Below are 24,211 nucleotides of genomic sequence, written 5' to 3' on the forward strand. Positions count from 1 at the left end.
CCACAAGGAGGTGTTTTTTTAATACACCGGCTTACCTGGGCTTGAATCTTTGAGTCTCCCTTAAAAATAAGCCTCTAACCTTGTTCAATAAATTTTACCCTCGCCCCCCCCTCAGTCAACATCTTTTACCATCCACACCTTCAGCCCACCGCCGCCAACTTTTACTGTCACTGCCCCAGATTGACAAATAGTATGGGGACCTCTGACAACTCAAACAGCCCAGGGGGCTCTATTTGTGATGCACTGGAACAAGTGGTTTCACTGAACTTTGTGGTGGCAAAGTTCAGAGGCTCACGTCATTTTACCACAGAACAGAAAAGGTGCTGGAAATCCTTAGGGGCCATCTAAATACAGGATACACATGTGACTGGTCGGAACAGCCAGCTGAATATGATGAGCTCATTTCTTCATTTACCCTCATATGTTACAGTACAGTATGTCAGAACTTCAAGCTCCTGTTCAGTTCACAGCTAATGACATCAAGCTAATCAGAGAACTCTGTGAGACACCGGAGTCTCCTGAGGAAGCAACAGATCGATGCCCAGCTGATGAATTTGTGACGGCGGGTGATGTCATTCCATGCGCTGGAGATCTTTGCTGTGTGGCAATCATGAAACTGGGCAAAATGGTCGGGACAACGACGTCTTCGATTGAGAAAGGGGCTGGCTATGTTTGAAGATACTGAGTGGATTCAGCTGCCTGGCACACTGAACCGGTGGTATACGGGTAAAGAAAGAGACAATATCAAGCAAATAATGACAAACAAGATCCTGCCTCTGTCCACAAACACACAGGTACTAATACCCCATGAGGTAACAAGGTCCTTGAACCTACCATACCACAGTTAGAAGTTGATGTTCCGCAGTACTTAAACACTGCCTGAACTAGTTCCCTTACTTGGTCAAACATGCATCCATATACCTATAGCCATTCCCACCTCATTAGCACCCGTAGTATACAGTTTCAGCGTTGTTGACAAGATATTTATGCCTGACAGATGTAATCTTAGCAATGTGAGAATTGAACAGGTAATGATGGTTTGGTGCAAAAATAAGTGTAATTATATGAATGAAAGAATTTAATCAATAAAAGGACATCAATCAATCAATAACACTTGCTCATTATTTTAAGATTTGAGCCGGAATGTATTACAGAAGCAAGCAAGGCAGTGAACACTTTCTCCACTTCATGTAGTAGCTTGCATTTTTAAGTGTCAAAATATTTCTGTTCAAGTAATCCTGTACAGGTGTAGATTACATCATGGCATGGACTTCTTGAAGTGTGTCAGTTTTACAATTATACTGGTCATTCATTATTATTATTTTACTTAAAGTTTTTATTTTATTTACATGAACTACTTAAAAGGTACTTTAAATATTTTATTATATTCAGGAATGCAAATGTATATCAATACTTATCTGAGATATATGCTAGAAACCCATAATACATGGAACTGCACAGAATTTCATCGAATTCAATTAAGCGTCCTGAAATTCTAATTCAATTCCCCAATTCCATTTCCTGATTTGAATAGAAATTGAGGAGTTTGTTCATGAATGGGCGTGACCCTGGTGCAAAATTAGATCAGGACTAGAGATGGCACAACGTCATTTTTTCTGGTCTGATCCTGATCCTGATACTAGTATTAAAATTTTGAGTATCTGCCAATACCAGTATCAATCCGATATATTCCTGCTTTATCAACTATGAAGCATTAAATATTTATATCAATATATTTGAATTGACTTGGCAAACTATCTGCATTTAGTGTAGCGGCATTATCTGAGTCTGCTAAGAACAGGCTAATATAATGGTCACGTTACTGAAACCACGTTACTGGAGGAAACCCACGACCAACAGGATTTACAGAAGTCAGCTTCTTTGTTTTATTCAGTAACAACTTTCACAAAGATGGACAGAAAAATTTCTTAAAAATAATACAAGCCTGAAGACATGTAATTTGTATGAATTTTACTGCATTCAGGCTTAAGTAAAATCAGCACCAGTCTGACACTCTGCAGTTTTGCCTTTTTCTTCCTTCAGCATAAAGTACAGTTACTGTCTTTCCACGCAGTCCACATGACAGCTCCGACGCACATGCATCGCTAAACAACCAGCCATCACATGACCCTCACTGTTCTTTTACGGTATGTCACATTTTCTCAGCTTTTCTGGCTTGACCTATCTCTGATAGAAAATCTGACCGGTTTCTTACTCAACCAACCCCCTGATATTCAATCCAGCGTTTCTTGCTGGTTTTGGCCCAATACCGATAGTGGGTATGGAATTGGTGCCATCTCTAGTCCGGACCATAAGATAGTTCTAGAAACACGGCAAAGTCATTGTTATAGATTTCAAAGCACAACAAGCTTAAGCTGCATTCCTGCTGATTCCACACCCCTGTGCACCCTCTGTTATCTTTTTTGTCAATATTGATTCACATATTGTTTGTCTAGGAATGTGTTTTGGAGAATGTTGGAGAAAACCATTCCAACTTACATATTACCACACCCTTTTTAGTCTTTACAGATACCTTGGCAGTTCTCTGCCAAGATTGATGCCTTGTCCACACGTACCAGGGTATTTTTTAAAACGGTGTTTTTCCTCCTCCATTAAAAAAAAAATCCTCGTCCACACGAACATTGTCTTCTAAAATATTTCTGTCCACATGAAACCACTAAAATGCGCTGTCAAGAGCATGCCAAACCAACAGTCGGCATTATAACTCTAACCGTACTGTTAGCCAATCAGAAGCCTAATTGCCAGTCCTGTTAAGCTGAAAACCATGGCGAACATTCCGACGCCTGTGTTGATCAATATAATGCGAGAGTGACTCAACATTTATCTGTACACATGTAAGAAGTCCTGTTAGCAAGGTTAGCTCAAGCACTATTTCAGCGAAGTCTGCCATTGCTCAAACTCGCCTAATGTATACAGCCATCAGCGCACGCTCTGACGTTAAACAAAGTGGACAACGATGCACAATCTGACGTTTTGAGCCAAAAACTCTGTTTTCCCTGTCTACATGTCGACGCTGAAAACGGAGTTTCTTAAAATCTTCACCCTGGGTGGAGTTTTGCAAAAGCTCCGTTTTCAGTGACCTAAGATGCCGTTTACGTGTGGACAAAAGCCCAAGATTAAAAAGGTATGTTTTAAAAAATACCCGTGTACGTGTGGACAAGGCATTAAATTGCATCAAAAAGTTAGGCTTCATCCACAAGTGTGTAGTGTTTCATTATAAAAAGAATCTTAACAAATTCTCTGATGTCATCGACAGCTGTTTTTTCTCCAGCAATATCCCACAATCCCAATATCCCTGCTCTTGATTTCACTTGATAATGACATTTTGGAGCCCTGGGACAGTTTCCATCCATCTCTTTTGTATAACTACCTATTCAGTGCAATATCACAGTCATCCTGAAGCCCATATTGGTCATATATAAATTTCCCTTGTGGTCATTGTGCACTATTTTTGCCTCATTGTGTAGTGCCACCCCATTCAATCGGGGGGTATTAATTTCTTAGAATCATCAACAAGATGTGTTTATCTCCAAATTCATCTTACTGCAGTTATATTCAATAAACAATAAAGGCCATTGAGCCTGTTCCAGAAGTAACCACCTCCACGCTTTAGCCTGATAATGACTAAATAGAAACTTCTTGTCGTTCCGTAACACTTCATGTCGTTGATCATGGCCTCATCATTTCCTTGCAAATTCCACTGTATTTAATCTGGTATAAATTAAAAGTTACACCTTGCAGTGCAGGTTTGTAATGACACTCTATAGGCTATAGGTTTTTCCATTAACAGGGGTCATGGGATTTTTTTCATTAAAAATATCTTTAAATCCATTGAAATCATTTTTGGGATGATCTGCATCTTTTTCATTCCATGGGTCATACCATTTGCACCCACCCTTCAATCTTCCAACAGTTTATCCTGAACAGGTTCGTCTGGTGATTTTGGGGGTGGTTGGGCATCTTCCCAAAAAGCATAGGGCAGCCTGGATGTGTCCCAGTCCATCAGCGGGTCTTTACCACCTTCCTATGATGGTACCATTATGTTCTCTACTATTTCAAATGAAAGTGAAGGACTTCAAAAGTGGTTTTAAAAAAAATGCAGCTGTGTCCCAACTTTCACTGCTCTTTATAGTGTGTTAAATCAATGTCACAGGGAGCATCTAGAGGATTACAAGCACTGGAAGGCCACTGGTCCTGATGCTTATGCTCATTTATTACATTGGTCACTGCATGTGAAGCTGTTTTAATGCATAATGTTAATATCTGTCTGTAAATGCTTAAAAGGATACACAGTATATATAGTATATGTAACGATTCATGAACATACTTACATATTTTTAGAATGATTTAATCGAATTTGACTCACTCAAACAATGTTATACAGTATTAATTGTTGAATCTCAACTAATAAATTGTTGAAATGTAACAGATACTCCCTCTGTAGGCAGACTACCCAAATAAAGTCTTACTGAAATCTGTAATGGACCAAATTTGTCACATACATACATTCACAATATTGTACATATACAGTACAATTCATTCTGCTTGCCCACTGACCAGTAAACATATACTGTACACCCAATGGAATCACTGAGGACCTAGACTGCCTCGGGACTCTGCTTGGGTGTTTCACCAAAGGGGTATTTATTCACTGCGTCAGGAAACATCTTCCTCCGCTTTGTTCTCCTTAATTCCCTGAATGGCCTGTGGCGTTTGAAGTGAAAGGCTTCACGGTGCATTTTCCCTCCCCTTAAAAGACGCGCCGCTGTAAGGCGAAGTGCAGCGAAGCAGGAGCGTCAGGCGTGATCTGGGGGCAGTTGGGGAATTTATCAATCCCGTAAGTAACTGTGTGCTAAACTTTTCATATAGGCTATGCATTTATTCATCTTGCTGCATCCAGTTTACAGGAAAAATATTAATCTTAACTGTCGGTGATTTTGCTTTTTAGTTTAACTTTTTTCAGTTTTTTTCCAGTTTGTTTAACTTTGAAAGAGTGAAATGTATTTCATTTTTCTGGTTTAGTCGTATGGAACTGTACATTAAACCGGACATCAGTTATATCAGGGATTTGCATTCTTATTGGCTGATGTCTGTAGAACGTAGTTCTCTAGATGGACCAATGTGGCATTTAATTTGCGGTTATTTTAAGCCAGTTTAACATTTATTTTGTAATTGCAATTTAGGACGATAAATCAAAGTTAACTACTACGACGAATAAAGTAGATATTCAAATGCGAACAGTACCAAAATATTCCTCGCCGAAACAAAACAGGCGTTTTGTTGAAGGTAAGAGATGAAGCGTAGTTTATGTTATATATATACAGCTATGGTTGTGATAATTATATTGAAGGTATGATCACTAAATTTGTACTGAAAGTCTACACGCATTCCAGTGATTTGTAAAGAAAAGTTTTGAGTTCTTGTTCGTCTGTTGTTGTTTGTTTCGTCATTCATTGATTTGTTTATGAAATGTGGGTTAATTAATGAAACTGCGGCTGTTTTTTGAAATAGCAGGATCTTGAACCACAAACTCAATTCATGCTTGATAATATGTGTGCATTTCCCCCTTTAACCGAAACCAACCTGCACACCAAAGAAACTAATAGGCTATCTAAGAAACTAATGATAGATAAGTACGCTGGCAAAGGAAAGCGCAGGAAAGGCTGTGGCGCGTCACGATGATATCTAATGGAAAAGTCAGGATGCACGTTAAGGGGAATTTACGATTATGGTTGTATAACTATCATCGGTTAACATATCATCGGTTAACATTAAGCAGAGTTCTCTAAATCATTAGGAATACTGGCAGAGAGCAGAGATATCAGAGAAAACCCTAGGCAGTAGGATTGTAAAGAGGAGAAAGGCAGGCAAATTGCGTATTTTGTTTTACTTTAAATCCTGCGAAGAAGTTTTTTTATTACTTGTACATATGTAACTTTACAACATATGAACATGTGTAAGTATAGGACATGCAAGGTTGTTGATTAGTGTATAATGGTTGATGGTAATGAACCAATGGGCTGGTGCCACAGCACAGTGGATAGCACTGTTGCCTCACACCTCTGGGACCAGGGTTTGAGTCTCCACCATGGATGTGTGTATAATGGAGTTTGCCTGTTCTCCTTGTGCCATCATGGGGTTTCCTTGTGCTACTCTGACTTCCCCACCCAGTCCAAAAAACATGCTGAGGTGGAGTCACAGACTTGCCGGTAGGTGTGAATGGTGAGTCTGCCTTATAATAGGTTAGTGCCCCATCCTGGGTTGTTCCCTGCCTTCCCCCTGTAGCTTTTGGAATAGACTCCAGACCCCCCATAGCCATGAATGGAACAAGTAGGTACAGCAGTTATCTTAACCAAGCTAGCAAGATGTCCAGTGAATGGGGAAGAGCACAGTGACTCTAGGGCAGTGTTTCCCAATCCAGTCCTTGGGGAACCCCGGACAGTCCACGTTTTTGCTCCCTCCCAGCTCCCAGCCAATCAGGAACACCCAATACCTGGAACAGGTTTGCTGGGAACTGAGAGGAAGCAAAAACATGGACTGTCCGGGTTCCCCGAGGACTTGGGTGAGAAACACTGCTCTAGGGTGTAGTGAATTTGCAAATGGAAATTATTCACAATCACACATGTTCATTTATTCAGCTGATGTGCTTCACCAATAGCTGCTTAATGTAAACACTTGATATGGCATTCAGTAGACACATTTTCAGATGTATCTGTAAGATCTGCATATTTATAGTCAGTACAGCGTTCATGCTGGATAGGATAAACTCAATGATTTATTACTTAGCCTTGATTGAGCTGTTGATCAAAACTAGTTTGTTAGACGTCGGGCTAAATTGCATTGATGCAGAGCTCTTGAGTGTGGTGTACAGGAAACTGCATAATTATGGAAGAGAAGATAAATAAAGTTTAAACACATACAGTAGGAGAACCCTCAAAAGTTATGTGCATACCACACATGCTCTTTATGTAAGCCCTGAAGCCATGATTCATAAAACAGCAGGTCTTATCTCATAAAACATGGTCTTAGCTATGTGAAAGTTATGGTGTAAATTAGTTAAACAAAACAAATGAATTTCCTTGCTGCTACATAGCAGACCAAGTACCATACTTAGCATTTCTCTCAGAGAGGGGTGACTGAAGGTGTGTGTTTGAGAGGAACGGCAGTGATGAAGACAGCTCAGTGTGTTGATGTTTCAGGAAGAGCCATGGCTAAAGTGATCGTGGCACCAAGTGTGGGTGAGAAACAGAGAAAGGCATGAATTGTGTCGTGAATCTGAAACAACCATAGATGAAACAAGTTGTTTTGTCCACAATGTCCATGTATTGGTTTGAGGCAAAGTAGACAAACTTTGCAAGAAGATATGATCAAGACAGCCTGTAAACTTCTTACTATATCAAACAATTCCCTTAGCAATGGCCTACTAAGCAATGGGAAAAAAAACTGGGATGAAAGTGTGTAGCAAACAGATGAAAGTGCAGGTATTGTCTGGTTCTGGGGGTTTTACATGGTATGGGGTGCATCTTAATGGCTCTGGTTATGTTCGACTGTCCCCCCCAGAGGGAGCGGTATATGGCGTGATCACATTCATCCCATGACAGAGCATTTTACTCTGCTGTATGTAAGACATTTCGGGATGGCTGTCACTCCTCTCACAAAGCATGGGTAGTAAATTAAGAGTTTTATGAGCATAAAAAATTTAAGCCATATGTTATGGTAGCCCTGGTCACCAGTATTCAACTGTGTTAAACACTTATGGTTGATTCTGAATGGTATTTGGGATGTCTTTGCTATCAGCATTAACAAAACACCAAGTGATGGAGTTTCTTGTGAATGAAGGGTGTCACATCCCACCAGTAGAGTCCCAGATATTTATAGACTTTATCCCAAGGCTAAAATCAATGGCTCTACTAGACATCATGCTTTTTTTAATTGTCATTCAGTGACACATTTTGAAAAACTAAAGCAAGCAAGAGATGTGCAAAGTCCGGGCTGCCTGCACTTCAGTGTATTTAAATCTGTATCTCCCATCCCCAGTAAATGGACGCAGACTCCTTGACTAATTGTTCCCCTTTTTTGACCCAACACACTTTTTGTTTACTTGTGTGTCTTTTTTCCCTGCACACAGGGACATACCATAAGGCAAGGATGGGCTGACATATAGGGTCCCCAAAAACTAGGGGCCCCGTGAAGACAGATTTACCAGAAGTTACATTCATGGATATCAGATAATATGATCATTTAAATTATAGCAACATGTCTGTTATTTACATGTTTAACGCCAGTTTTTCAGGATAGACAAAGTTGTCCCCCCCCAATCCGAGCCATAATGGACTATTCCTTCTTTATGACATCAGGCTAACCAGCTTTCTTTGCATACTGGAGTAGTGATAGGCTATCGGTGATTTCACTACCAAGCGAACCGGCACAAAGTATCGTAACAGAAGAAGAAAATGCCACCAACATACAACACTAGCATTACATATGTGTCATGTTTTTCATACTATACCGCTAGAGTGGTAGACAAATTGTGAACAGATGTGGCGTGAACACAATGAAATGAACGTACGCAAAAATTCAAGATTAACCTTAGTGTCAGGGGCATCTGAACTATCTGAACTTCAGTTTAAGCTCAGGCTCAATCTGGCTGCCCACCCTCCTTCCTCCTTAATAGTTTTATTAAACATGTCTCCACTCTACTTTGCAAATAGTCCTTATTCTCTCCTCTCATCCACTCTGTACCAAAGCAAGTCTCACCTTTGAGAACAACTCATGCCTTTTGTGCGAATGGTTGCATGTGTGAGACACACTGCAGTAACACTAATAACAACGAATAAAATCCCAGCCCAAATGAAATTATAAATAAAGTTTATACTCAGCTATGATTCAGAGGCAATGTCAATTCACATGAATAAAGTCTTCATTGTGCACGCATAGGGTAATTTGTGAAAAAAATGTTGGGTAGACGTAGGGTAGACATTCCGGGAGGCCACTGATATATGTTCCCCGATATTTGTAATAATACTTTTGCTATGTGTTTGTATGTTCCTGGCACCCAGGCTATCGGATCGTCAGGACACGATCCGTTGCTTGCCCTCCAACAATTTACTGAGAATGAGGTCACACCTCCTTTATCGTGAACCGAGAGCTCGGAACGGGGGGGGTCTGCTGCTCCCAGTTCTGCTGTATGAATCTGCACAGAGCTGCCAAGCTGTCTGAATCATCAGGGCAGTGTGCCACTCTATCTTTGCATTTGCAGCCTCTCGGAGATGTTGAAATATGCCCTACTTCTTTCTCTGGTTCTGGTTCTCAGGCTTGTTCACACAATCCCACCTTTCATTATCCGTATAATATGCAAACATTAGCCTGAGGTGGCCCTGCAGCCATGCAGCAATACGCAATATCTTTACCATTTAAAATTATCTGAAGAGTGAGGTGGAACATATAGCGAGATGACCTGTGTGCATCACTGCATCCTTTACTCAGTAGGTGGTCTGCTGGAGAGGGATGGGTAGGTTGATGGATAGATGGAATGCATATTTGTGTGATATCAACTGGAGTTAATGCAAAAGGTGTTTAGAGGTCACAGTTGATTGTCTGGCTGTCAGGGACATACTGAACAATTGCTGCAAGGCTTAGATAAGTTGCAAATATTTTGAAATATTTGTTCACACTCAACCAACCAAAATAAACATATAACGAACATTTATATATTTTTTTTCACGTAACGTAATCTCACAGAGGATATTACGGCGACAGGTATTCAAGGAGTGTCAGAAAATAGTTGCACAAACCTTTTCACTAGAAAAGCACAAGTGGTCCAGTGAAAATTGAACAGAAAAGGGTATTAAATTTCTGCTTTAAATTTGCTTGCAAATTGACAAAGTGAGCTACCCAAAATGCAGATTTGTACTTCACACAATATATCTGGATCTGAACTCTGTCATGTTTGTTAAACATTTGAGTGCAACTTGTGATATAAGCTAGCATCCCTTATCTTGCATATACGGATGATCTACTGTAGGTGTGCTCACATATGCAGTGCATATATACACTGTGGCCACTTTATTAGGTCCATATAACTAGTACTAGATTGGACTCATTTTGCCTTCAGAAGCTCCTCAGGGGTAGTTGAATTGTGTGTTCAGAAAGCCTTGGCACGACACTTAGTCCTAAGCTGCTCTTTTGCCCTTGTGGCCTTCCTGTGAGCTTTAACAAGCCTGCCCATCCTCCTCTGAACTCTTTCACTAACAAGGTGCTTCTGCCCACATAACTGGATGCTGCTGACTGATGTTTATTTAAGGATCCTCAGTAAACTCCAGACACTGTACTGAAAACCACCCCGTATGACCGAACATTAAACATCATTCGATCAGATCACAGACCTTAGCCATAATACTTAGCTACGCAGAAACTGAGTCTCTCAACCCCGACAGTGTACTCTGTATATTTGATCGCAGCCACATGATTTGTTGTTTGGAAGAGCCAACAGTGCTGACAAGCAGGTTCTCCTAATTAACTGGCCACTGAGTAAAGCATAGAGAAGCTTCTTCTGGTGACTGCTGAGTCAATATCAACAGGCATGTTGTTTTCAGGGCAAGCAATAGCAGGTCGACTGGATCGCGTCCACCTGAGTATGCTGCCTCTGGGCACTGTAGATGAGTTAAGTCAAAAATTCCTCCGGCGCTCCACACATATTTCTGCCTTCGTAAGTTTCTGAAGCCTCAGTCACAGTACCACAATCTGCATCCCATCATATATGAGGAATATAGAGTTCTTATAAAGACTTCCATTTTATATTTTAACTATATGTAATTGTATAATGTTATTGTATTAGGATATTATTCTCATTGTGGTAGGCAAGCACTGGTTCTTGAAGGTCTCCCAAATGCCATCTATCTCCTCCAAAACAAGACAGGGCAAGTGATTCTGAGCACTGAGCTTGAGAAGTATGTGTGTTCGCGTCTCTTTGCCTTCACTCCGTGGAAGGGTGTGGTCTTTAAAGAAAGGTCACTCACACAGTCCTACCTTTCTGAGCTCGGAGAATGTATGTGCACCTCTGCCATTGCAGGCTTTAACATTCAGAGCTCTTAGTCACAGATGTTGTGCCACATACAGTTTTATGCCATGCTGAAGCTGGGGGTTTCTTAGGTTGTTGGGGCACACAAAATTAAGGGGGCACAGTCCAAGTACTTATTTCACTAGTCATAATGTATGTGCACTACATGCATAACACAATTTTTATATCTATTGTTATGTGCATGTATTATGGGTATATATTACAGGAGAAGCAGCACCTCATTTGCCTAACTAAAGTCTCACTGTCATGGATTACAACAATGAAAAATTGAAATATAGGTAATCCTCTCTCACTGTGTTTGCTCTGTTTACTATTGACAGCATCATTGACCAAAACTGCATCCAAAATGCTTGTAGCCAGTGTAATCGGTGCCCCCATCTCTTTACGATGATGACACCCTTTTCAAATATGATTAGTCTGAAAGGTGTTGATCAGCTTTTTGTAACTGCCCACATAATGCCAGCCAGGTGAATCACAGCAGTAAATCAATCCACTTATAATATCTTTAACTCTAACTAGTGCTATTTAAAATTCCAGACATAGAACATAACAGAAATGAAACAGGAATGTTTAATCGCTGAAGATTTAGGCTTGTTAGCGTGAATATAATGCCTTTTTGTACAATGTGTAAGTCGTCTTGTGGTTTTGGCCTACATGTGTTTAAAAAAACGTTTTACTGCCTATGTCTTCTTTTATAATGGGATAGAGGGGCCTTATGGGAAATGTAGTGGCTGGGGTTGGCTATTCCTAATGCTTGTGTACCCAGCAGCCAAGATTAAAATGGAAAAAAAAGGCTTACTTATTCTACTTACTTGTTTTCTGTGATTTTGGGGGATAGAATAGCATTTACCAGGGCATGTGCACCCCCTAATTTGGGTTTAGCAACACCCCTGTTCTAAACTGCTGAATTATGATTAGGATAGGAGTCTGTGTCTGGGAACTTCCATTTAAATGTAAAGACACTTTTTACAGTGAAATATTCACAGTGATTTAATGTATGTAAGGCTGATGTTCTTGCATATGACTTACTCATGAAGTCAAAGTTAATTGCTTTAGCCTTTGAATTATTTCAGTAATTATGTAGGGCTAATTACAGCTTTGGGAAAATAAGTTAATTATTGACTGTATGCAGCTCTACTGAAGCTTGTCTAATGCATTGTAGATTACCCAGATTACTCAATAACAAGAATTGAGTTGCATATCGGGCCAATGTTTAATGTTTACCTATCACTGGAAAGATTATTTTATGATGTCTAAATGGATATTAGGATCAATGAACAAGTCAAAGTCAAAATAGACATCTACAGTTATGTCAGCCTACAATGCACCTCACTTGACTCTAGACAAGTATGTTCATCTAGGTACTTTTATGAATTCCTGATTTATTATTGCAATGCTTGTATAAGCAGCTCTGTCCAGAGTTGCACTGGACAACATCATGCCTTTATGTTTTTTGCTGTCATTTCTTCTGACACTGTTGCTTTTTAAAGGTCTTAAGCTGTTTTGACCGGAACTTGCTTTGGTTACGATCCCAGTGCAGAGGGTAGAGATTGTCTTCTTATGCCAGTGACAAATAAGGGTTGGCGAGATGAGCAATGCAAAAATCCTTTAAAAGCTTGTTTTAAAGGCATGTATCAGATTTGTTAAAATGTACATTTCGTATTCATGCTGGCTTAATGTAATTTGAACTGACATTTGCATCATTTTGTTTTTTTTTACAAAAGGTTACATGTGCCTGAAATTGGAAATGGTGTAACTAAAAAAAGAGAAAAATATTAAATATTTTATCAACCTAGAGTGTGGGTAAGTGTACGCATTAAAGTAATTAGTTAAATTACAATGTCCTGTGACAGTATCACATGGGGGCAGTGTGTGGCCCAGTGGGCTGAGCCTCTGAGTTTGTGATCAGGACGTCGCTGGTTTGAGCCCAGACGCAGTGCGAAGCCCTTAATTCCCAGGTCCCTGGGTGCTGCAGTGCGTGGCTGCCCTTCACTGCCAAGCTTGCTCTAACCTCCAGGGAGCCAGAGGAGGGTGAGGAAAAAGGGAATTTCCCCACAGGGATCAATAACATACAATCATCATCTAAACAGATTTTATTAGGATTATCTTTAAAAGTATATAAAAAAAATTGCAATATTGAGCAGGACATACTCTGAAAACACCAGTTTTCTAAATTACCTTTGTATTAATTTATTAATTTATGTATTAATGTATTAATTTATTAATTAATTTAGTTTTCTAAATTATCTAATAATAGTTAAAAAAAAAATCATATTTCATGAAACATACTGGTTAGCCCAGTTGAAACAAACCAGTTACACCACCTGACCATGTTGCTTTTACAGTCAAAGGCCATTGTTTGTTGATGAAAGTGACACTGAAAATCAAGCATGACAGTCAACAAGGTCATCTGACAAGAAAAACATCTAACAGCAAGAATTGTGAATTCATGTCTTTTGTTTAAATTCAGTTCAGAAAAAAATATCTAGCAACAGCAAATCATGGCAAAAACACATCTTCTAAAGTTGTGTGTGTGTGTGTGTGTTTGTGTGGAGCAAGAGGGACAAGCATGTGTGTTTAAGGTCGCGTGTGTGTTTTGACATGTTTCCTGGGAAGTCCTTTTCCTGTCTAGAAAAGCGTGCCAGTATGACAGAATAGACTTTTCAGACTGTGCGTGCTTGCGATTGTTTCCAGTCATCCGTCATGAATTTTGAATGACGCCAGATCAAAGGGTCTGGCTTAGAGATTATGTGCAGAACATCGGGCTCATAGTAGAATAGAACAGGAGGTCAGGTGCATGATGGGAGGTGAAAACATTCTTCCCACCCAGCTGTTGCATGCATCACACTTCCCACTTCTTCACCTTCACCTGGATGACCTGTCCTACGAAGGACTTACTTTCATATCTGTCCAGAATGAACTTGCTGACAATCAGTAGGTGTTGAGAAGAGGTTTTCTGGTAGGTTGCAGAAATGTGTTGCAGATGGATCACACCAGAATATGTGTGTATGTGTGTGTGTGTGGTCCAGGTATACCTTACCTTATGGAGACCAAATGTCCCCATAAGGGAAATTTAATTTTATAAATATCCGTGACTGCAATGAAAAAACAAAAAATGCAAGAACTCTTGTATTTTGTTTGGTCACTTATGGTCAGGGGCGCTGCTAAGGATTTTGGGCCCCATGAAAAGAATCTTGACAGGGCCCCCAACACAGCTGAGACTTTTTTCTCTGGGCCCCCTCTCAGTCATGGGCCCCGAGAATCGTCATCGTTTACCCCCCCTTTACAGCGCCCCTGCTTATGGTTATGGTTAGGGCTGGGTAGGGGTTAAGGCTGTCATAGTTAGCATTAGCATTTTTCTCATAGAAATGAATGAGCGGTCCCCAAAAAGATATGATTACACGACTCTGTCTGTGTGTGTGTGTTCATCCGTGCTTTGTGATAAGTCACTTTTTCCTTGCTTGAAAGTGACCTCTGTATTATTGTAGTTTTAGGCCCTTTCATTCTGCTGCATTATAAAATTACATATTCAGCCATACAAAAAATTGAGATACTATTCCATATTTTAAAAACGTATCTGCATTTTTAAATCCTGGTTTAATCATGGTTCTGCTGACTGAAGGCTATGCTGAACAGCAGGTTGCTTCCAGGTTCAACATTTCTAAGACAGCAGTACAGAAGAATAAAGTGAAGCAGGAGACACTGGGAACCGGCCAGATAAAGAGTGGAAGCGACTTTCTAATGCCAGAGACTGTTAACTTATCCAACAGTTTCTCATGAATCGGAGGATGACCTCAAGTGACCTTCAAGAGGAATGGGAAGCATTAAGTGCACTACTAGAAGCAGGACTGAAGTCCCATAAAGCAAGGAAGAAGCCCTTCATTAATGAGAAACAGAGAAGAACCAGGCTGCAGCTTGCAAAGTATATACATATATATTTCTCACCGACCCATAAATTGAAAAATGAATGTAACAAAAAATTGTACTGTGGTCTGTTAATTTTTTTTCCCCTGGCTGTATATATGTGCAGAGGGGCCCCTTGAATGGTGGTAACGTGACTCCCCAGATTAATTATAATATTCAGTGCAATGCTCTTCTGTTACTTTTATCTTCTATTAAATAGTTCTAATGTAGGATTATGGCAGATTAGTAGGTATCAAACTAGTGTTTTGCTGAGAATTTTACCTTTTTTTTTAACCAAGTTTAAGTATTAGATATGAAGTTTTTTTGGGTCATTTACATTTTTGCCATCATCCCTCAAACATTCTCTAAAGCTGATTAAAACCAGAAAATTTAGACTATGTCAGCAAAAAAAGAATGTATGCAAGTAATTTGCAAGTTTATTCTCAAATTTTAAAGTTTTTAAATTGAACTAAACCATATGGGCACACAGAAATTAGAGTCACGTCATTGACCCCATTACAGATGGTGTGCCCCCACCCTCTGCCCTGTGCCCTGTGATGGACTGGCATCACATTCAGGCTGTGCCCCCACCCTCTGCCCTGTGCCCTGTGATGGACTGGCATCACATTCAGGCTGTGCCCCCACCCTCTGCCCTGTGCCCTGTGATGGACTGGCATCACATTCAGGCTGTGCCCCCGCCCTCTGCCCTGTGCCCTGTGATGGACTGGCATCACATTCAGGCTGTGCCCCCGCCCTCTGCCCTGTGATGGACTGGCATCACATTCAGGCTGTGCCCCCGCCCTCTGCCCTGTGCCCTGTGATGGACTGGCATCACATTCAGGCTGTGCCCCTGCCCTCTGCCCTGTGCCCTGTGATGGACTGGCATCACATTCAGGCTGTGCCCCTGCCCTCTGCCCTGTGCCCTGTGATGGACTGGCATCACATTCAGGCTGTGCCCCTGCCATATGCCCTGTGCCCTGTGATGGCTCCGTGCCACTCTGTGATGCTGCATTAGAAGAGTAGTTGGAGGATCTTCCACATGGCTTTATTGATTTTTATGTTGTAGGTTATTTTAATTTTTTTATATATAATTTATAGATAACTGACACTGAGAATTTCATCATGCACATGTAAGAACAGAAAAGAGTGGCAAAGTAACGTTTGGTTGTATTTTGTAAAATAATAACAAAAGAGTACAGCTTCAGAACCACTATGCTAAAATGTGACCATTAGACTCCCATTACCCTGAATCCTTCCTTTCTAAAGTCTGGTTTCTAAAGTCCCAATCCAGTTCAGCTGGATTTGAATATAAAAAGGAAAGAAGAACAATTATTCAGAGCAGGGATCTTGGAGAAATGCGATCTGAGACAGGGACGGTTTTCATAGTCCTGTTCTGGCCTCTTGTCAGCCTGATGGTTCCCCCCTGTATGTCAGAGAATGCCTGGTCTCTATCACCGTGTCACTGCTGGAAGGCTCATAAGTGGCTGAACACTTTTTAAGGGCATGTGAGAGATACGATTTAACACCAGAAAGAGCACGAGTGACCTTTGCGAATGCATTTTATCCTTGGCGTTGGAAATCAGTGTTAAGTCCCACAAGCTCATCCGCAACCGTTTATTTCATTCATCTAGATGAATTAGCCTGGAATCGCCTTTGTGCAAAAGAGAGCGCTTTTAAGAAAACACAAAAACATTTAAGAAAAAGAAAAAAATTAAAAAGACAAAACATTACACAAAGGCTTTTCTCAGTAGCTCGTATGCAGCAAGGCCCTTAACCCAATTGCATCAGGGACTGTCTGACCCTAGTTTCTTCTTAACACCTGATTCATGAGGTGGCCTCTTTGGAAGCCTTTCCAGCTGGCCTGAAGGAGGTCCCACATATATGCTGAGCTCTCATTGGCCGCATTTCCTTCACTCTCCGGTCAAACCCTTACAAAACCATTTCTACAGGGGTTAAGGTCAGCTGGCCCGGTCATATGATGCAACTCTACTCTCCTTTGCAGACAGCTTGATGTGTCCAAACTTCTTTTTTTTAACTTTTTTTAAAAAACTTCTCTTGTTTTGTACTTCTGGTCCATCATACCTCTCTCCATCTTCCATCACCATGTTCTAGATTTCCAGCTCTGTGTCTACAGAGCCCTCCTAGCTGCTCATCAAAAGAACAGAACACCACTCATTCCTAATATTATACTATTGATTTTACTGTATTTTTAATATTATATCACATTAGGTAACAACAAGTTCTGGACCGTCACCCACATAGCTTTCATATCCGGCAAAAGAACGTGGGCAGCAAGCTGATTAGACCAGAGACCCAGGGAGCCAGCGCTCCCTGCTCGGAAGGGCATGCTCTGTATGGGAAGGACACTCTGATAAGCCTGCCTTTTTTCGCTGGGGAAATCATTCTCTCACTGAACTGGGACATGCTTACTGAGAGCCCCACCTCAGCACAGTGCTTCCTGTCTATTCTCATATTTGGCCTTTTGAGCGCTCTGCTGCCTGGGCACGTTCCAGGGGCAATTTTCTCATTCAAATGAAAACAGAAAAGAAAACATTGAGTAAGGATGTTCTCTGGTTTCCTTCTCCCCCATTTCCCACCCTGTCCCTGTCTCCCCTGAACAAACAAACAATCAATGATATAGATCAGCCAGAAATGAATAACCTGCTTGTGATGAGTGAGTAACTGCTTGAATGGGTAATGAAGCCCAATATTTCTTCAAATGAATGCAGACTGAGAAGCAAAACTGTGCTTTTCTGTTCTCAGGATCGAGCTGCTTCACTTGTAGCTTAAGGAGATCATTATAAATTTATACTTTGTAACAGGGGTGAGTAGCCTGTTCCATGGAGGGCCGGTGTGGGTGCAGGTTTTCGGGATGACCTCTCAATCAGCCAATAACAGTGGGTCCTCGGGACTGGAGCTGAGAACCTCTGCTTTATTATTGGCAGGTTGAGAGGTCATCTCAGAAAGCCTCTCCATGGGTCAGGTTCCCCACCCCTGCTTTTACGGACCAGGAACCCAAACACAGAAAGGTATAGCAGGCATGGTGATGATGGTGGACAGAATTCCTGATTTTGTAAAGCAGACAATGATTTTTCCCATCAAATCCACATCTTCAAGGAAACTGGTGTGTGAACGATTTGCCATGTTTAATGGCAGCTGTTTTCCTCTCAGTTGCCCTTTCCACTGGCTGTCCTACCTAAGCAGATACACCTTAAAGGGGAGGTGTTGTGTTCACAGGGTGCTGCACATATTGCCAAACTCATTTCAGCAGATTTCGGCATCTTGACATTTATGGTAAGTGATTTATGTGTAATTGCATGTTGTGGCATAATGGTGAGAATTTCCCTGCTCAGTTTTCATCATGTTTAGACAGCCCTGTTGCCTAGAACACGTTGCTGGTAAACAATCCTACATAGATTCCCAGGACAAGAGACAACAATAGGTATTTGGGTAGGTGGAGCCCCCTGGATCAGCACTTCAAAGCCCAAACATTTGTCTAATTTATTTCATGTTTTTCATTGGTCGGGCGATTGCAAATGTTATTCAAGTAGAAATTACGCTTTGCATTCATTGTGCTAAAGTTAACATCACATTGTGTTTTTTGTAACAACAACTTTATATTTAAGAATGTTTATGTCAATCTTGATTAGCAACTGCATTGCTGTGTCATTTTAGGACTTGACAAGAAGAAACTGGACTATGTCCAAAAAGAACAGGTCACACTGAGATCCCTTAAAGGAATTACACTTCTAAACAATTTCTGTCTCACGATTTCTCAGAATAACATGTCAATCTTAATTTTCCCCTTGGGGGCATAATGATAATCGAGAATTTCTATGTAGCTTGAAAAGCTTTCTATTAATCACCTGCTTCTTAATGTGATACCCTGAAGGAAGAATCAGAATTTTTTTTTTACTTTTAAAGTTGCGAATTTGCTGTAGTTGAGTGGAGCTCTACGTGGATTTCAGTGCATAGAAAGGACCCCCCTCTGTCTGGGTTACGCTTTGCTGATTTTTTGCGTGCTGAACGTCCGCATGCTTGCGAAACCCTGTAAAGGTTTTTGTGATTCTTTCTTTCTTTTTAGGCACAAGCCTTTGAGGAAGCTGTCTGACATGCTGTTAGAGAAAATATGAAATCTGACCTGTGAGGTGCACGCGTTTCGATGTATTCAAACCATATCAAATCAGATTTATTTATAAAGCACTATTTAAACAACAGGAGTTGATCCCAAAGTGCTGAACAGAAATTAAATAACATAAAATCAATATAAAAATAAAATAAAATAAACCAATAAAAAACAGCCAGTAAACAATGACACTATAAAAGAAAGTGAAACCTGGACTGATCACAGTGAGCTAAAGCCAGTGAATAATAAACATGCGTTTAAAGACGGGATTTGAAAACAGACAGTGAAGGGGCCATTCTGACAGTTAGAGGTAAGGCACTGGACAGTTTAAGGGCCATTCTGACAGTTAGAGGTAAGGCACTGGACAGTTTAAGGGCCATTCTGACAGTTAGAGGTAAGGCACTGGACAGTTTAAGGGCCAGGACAGAGATCACCTCAATGCTTCAGCCTAGACTTCCGGGCCCTCAATAGAGACAGATCAGCTGACCTGAGTGATCTTGGTGGTGTGTAAGGAGTTATGAGTTTGGTGATGTATGAAGGGGCCAGTCCGTTTAAGGCTTTGAAGGTAAACAGGAAAACCTTGAAGTTAATTCTGAACTGTATAGGGAGCCAGTGGAGAGAGGTGAGTATTGATGTGGGTATGCTTTTTAGCTCCTGTTAAAAGACGTGCTGCAGCATTCTGTACAAGCTGCAGACGGGAAAGGGAAGTCTGATTAATACCTGCATGAAATGCATTACAAATGCATTACAATGGTCAAGTCTCAATGAAATAAATGCATGTGTTGCTTTTTCTAAATTTTCGAATGACAGAAAGGGCTTAACTTTCAAGTCCTTACTGAAAGAAGCTTGATTTAACTACAGACCTAATTTGTTTATCCATTTTAAAATCCTTGTCCATTATCATACCCGGATTCCTAGTAGAAGACTTAACAAAAGGTTCCAAGCAATCTAGATTCAAGTTAAGTGGTTCATTGTTGCCACTTGGACGAAAAACAATGACCTCAGTCTTACTTTCATTGAAATTTAAAAAAATTCAAGGCCATCCAGGCTTTTATGTCCTCCAGGCAGTTCAGCAAAGGTCTTAATTGATTGTTATTGGATTGCTGAAGTGGGAAGTCAATTTGAATGTCGTCTGCATAACACTGAAAGGAGACGCCATGTTTTCTTAGAATTGAGCCTAAAGGGAGAATGTACAGGGAAAAAAGTATAGGCCCCGGAGATATGACTTGAAGCATTCCAATGGAATGCCTTTAATGCCCACGCTATGCTCCAGGCATGAAATAAGTATGCTATGGTCAATCAGAATGACACAATCACCAGCATCAGTGGTTAATAAAAGGTCATTGAAAACCTTTAAGAGAGCAGACTCAGTGCCGTAGAGGGCTTTAAAACCTGATTGACAAGGTTCAGTAATATTATTCATGTCTAAGTAAGATTGTAATTGAAGGAGAACCATTTTTTTTTCCAAGGGTTTAGACAGGAATGGAAGCTTAGAAATAGGTGTAAAATTGGAGAGGACTGAGCTATCTAGATTGGGTTTTTTGATTTGAGGTTGCATTAAAGTATGTTTAAATTGACTTGGGGCAGTCCCTGTGGCCAGACTACTGTTCATAATTAGTTAAATACTTGGTCCAATAGTCTCAAAGGTTTCATTGAGGAGCTGAGGTGGAATGAAATCTGAAGGGCTAGCTGATAATTTCATGTGGCCAATGGTTTCCTCAAGAGAGAGAGAGAGAGAGGCTCAAACTGGTTAAAAAAGTCAAAAACACAAACTGATGGATCAATAGACGGAGGTGCAATCAGAGCTCTAATACTAGCAACCGGATCTACAAAAAAGTGCAAAAATTTCTCACATACATCAGAGGAGGCATCTAAGCAGTGACATGGTGTGGCATTAAGGACAGCGTTAATAGTTTGTGATGACAGTTCCTAGAAATAACATCAGAAAAGTACTTTGACTTCTCAGTTTTTACTGTATTCTGATACCTAGCCTAGCATCCTTTAAGATGTCGAGAGACACCTGCAGTCTGTCTTCTTCCCACTTGCACTCAGCCCTCCTGCATTCTCGTCTGACTGAACGAGTAATATCATTCAACCAGGATTCTGATTGTTGTGACACATCCTACAATACAGATAGTTTGCAATAACTGAATGGTAAGCCACCCATAGCTTTATTGTTTGAGCATTTTCTTCCTTCTGGAAGTTTAAACATGAAGACATACGACATATTTGTAACATATTGTGGTTGGTTTGTGCAGAGTAACTGACTGTAGCAGGTAGGACAACGCACACAGTCTATTGATGGATGGGAGAACTTTGCTTTGATGACCTCTGAATAAATAGTTTGATGTCAGTCAAATGTCAAAACAAATATACTTAAGATTTATGTTTCTGTGATTTTGCTTTACAGCTAAGTTTAAGTCCTTAGGGGAGAGACCCGATAGAATAATATATATTATTCAAGATAGCAGGTTACATAACCAGTGTAGGTCTACCGATCACTCATTCATTGTGAATTCTGCATAATCATCTCAAACAGCATACTGGAATTGCATAGGGGAGCACAGACCTGAAGCCTGACACCTCCAGCATTGGGCACTGTCACCATGCTGTGTGTTTAGGGCTTGCATATTCTCCCTGTGTCATGAGAGCGTCAGGCAAAAGGCAGCAGTTAAGTCAGTGGGAATTTCCAGTGTGTATGTTTGGTGGCCCATAGTGTGAATGTACCCTGCAGTGGCCTGACAGTCTAGTGCTCTGTGCTACCTGGAATAGGCTCCTTGACCTCAACCCTACCCATGTGGGCAGTGGTGGCTTGATGGTTAAGGAAGCACACTTGTAATTGACAGATTGCAGGTTCAAATCCCCGATCAGCTAAGCACCACTGAGGTACCCTGAGCAAGGTACCGCCCCCACGCACTGCTCCCCGGGCACTGAATTAGTTGCCCCAGCTATGTCACATATGGGTTAAATGCAGAGGACACATTTCGTTGTGGTGTGTCAGCAATGACCATTGATCAATAAATTCTAATCAAACACCTTTGGGATGAACTAGAATGAAGATCGTGAGCCAGACCATCACGTCCAACATCAGTTGCTGACCTCTCAAAGGCAGTGATGGGTGAATGGGCAAAAATTCCCAGAGACACACTCCAAAATCTTGTGGAAAGCCTTCCCAGAAAAGTGGCAGCTGTTGCAACAGCAAAGAGGGACCCCATATTAATGCCTTTGGATTTAGAATGCGATGTCACAGGAGTTCCTGTAGGCCAGGTGCCTGAACAGAGAATGGGCACCATGTAACTGATGTGTTGTACTGTATTGTGGAGTTTATCCCAGCAAAAAAATCAGAGGCTGCAGTCATGTTGCCATCGCAGCCAGAAGACACACTGTCAGCCCAGGAGGATGGCATGTCTTTTCCTCTGACCAAAGAACACGGGACAGAGTCAGAGCAAGAGCAAGATGAAGCCAACACTGCAACCACCTGCTTGAGGAGATGCAGCAATTGTTCCTTATAGATGAACTGAGAGTAAAATTTTACACTTGTCTTCCATGTTTGCAGCTATCAATGACCAGAGGCGGACATTTCAGGTTCAAAAAGTAAAAATCCAAACCAGGATTTTGTTTCAACCAACCAGTTGAGTACTCTGTGACTGTGACTCTTTATGCTCAACTTGTTGGTTGAAGCAAAATCCTGGTTTGGATTTTTACCTTCTGGACCTGAAATGTCCACCTCTGTTAATGAGTAATCTGTCCTCTATCTCACCCTTTCTTGCTCGGATAAAGAAGTCCTTGTCCGCTTCCCAAATGCTGCTTCTCATGCTCATGCGTCTGACATTTAATCAACACTTAGCTCACATAAACAGAACGACAGCATCCGCCAGCATTCACAGACACCATTAACACCTTGTACTGTATGCACAAGTACATGTAATGCTTTGGTGCATTGGCCAGTGAGAGAGTTTACAAGGATTCATGCCGCATCAGTTTGTAGAGGCCTTTTGTAATCTTCTTTTAGACTGTTGTTAAATATTCATTGACAGATCATCAAATCTCAGCTAGAACACTGTCATACAAAAATATTTAATTGGCATTATACCACAGGGAGCAATCTCTTTTATTTCCAAAAGGTGGTGTGGATGGACAAGTGACAAACACAGAGAACAGCAGTCCACTGCCTTGTGATTTAGTTTTGGCTGACCATGGATTTGACATTAAGGACAGTGTGGGGTTTATTTATGCAGAACTAAAGATTCCTACGTTTACCAAAGGCCATTGGGATGTCGAGCAAACTTGTCAGGTGGCATGCTTGAGAATACAAATAGAAAGAGTTATAGGGTGTATATGCAATGGGTATAGAATACTCAGTGAAACTGTACAATCTCTATGATGCTGCTATGTACAGATGAGGATAATGCATTCCTTGACAAAATTGTGATCATTTGTTGTATTATAACTAATCGTTCCCAGTGTGGTCATGCAATTCGTCCAGTAATATCATTACATTATCTGGCCTTTCATACTTATTTAAATTAATACCAGATGTGTTTAGTAAATCATAATCTTGGACCCTGTGATTGTTTTTTCTCCCATAATGCCTAAAACAGCATAACTGAACTGAATCCATGCACATGTAGATAAAAAATCATTTTATTTGCGAATTACTCAGAACAACAAAGTGCCCCAACATGAATGCTTGATTCTGTAAGACCAGCCATGCATGGACAGTGTTTCTCACTTGCTCCACTGGATGACAAAATGACCCATGGCTTCAAGGGGGGGGGGGGGTTTATTAAGTCGCTGAAAATGCATTATCTAGAAATAATACAGACACAAGACAAAGACAGAGTGAGTCATTTAACCAGATGCGGTGCCATCTTCCACAGATGGGACACTGAAATAGTCCCAGACCTTACCCTGCCTAACCCTAACCCTAACCCTAACCCTAACCTCAATGAGGTAAAGAGAAAATGTATGTAAAATAACTCCAGATCATACCCCTGCCTAAACATAACCCCCGTAAGGTAAAGGCGGGGGGCTTATTAGCCAGTACCAAAGTATGAATGTGCCCTTCCCCCTCTGCAGTA

General features: G+C 40.9%; 1 protein-coding gene across 3 annotated transcripts in view; it reads left to right on the top strand.

Annotated features, from left to right (window-relative positions):
* The first annotated feature begins 4,703 nt into the window (after positions 1–4,703).
* chl1a (cell adhesion molecule L1-like a) overlaps positions 4,704–24,211 on the top strand; it is a 55,025-nt gene continuing 35,517 nt past the window's right edge. Inside the window, exon 1 of one of the 3 annotated variants that reach the window (XM_023833161.2) lies at positions 4,704–4,858. The gene's annotated coding sequence lies outside the window, so the exon portion shown is untranslated. Of the gene's footprint in view, positions 4,859–5,204; positions 5,308–24,211 lie in introns of those variants that run through there. The other 2 variants (XM_072713780.1, XM_072713781.1) reach the window with 2 other exon arrangements.

Source organism: Paramormyrops kingsleyae, chromosome 6 (assembly GCF_048594095.1).
Source record: "Paramormyrops kingsleyae isolate MSU_618 chromosome 6, PKINGS_0.4, whole genome shotgun sequence".
NCBI classification, from domain to species: domain Eukaryota; kingdom Metazoa; phylum Chordata; class Actinopteri; order Osteoglossiformes; family Mormyridae; genus Paramormyrops; species Paramormyrops kingsleyae.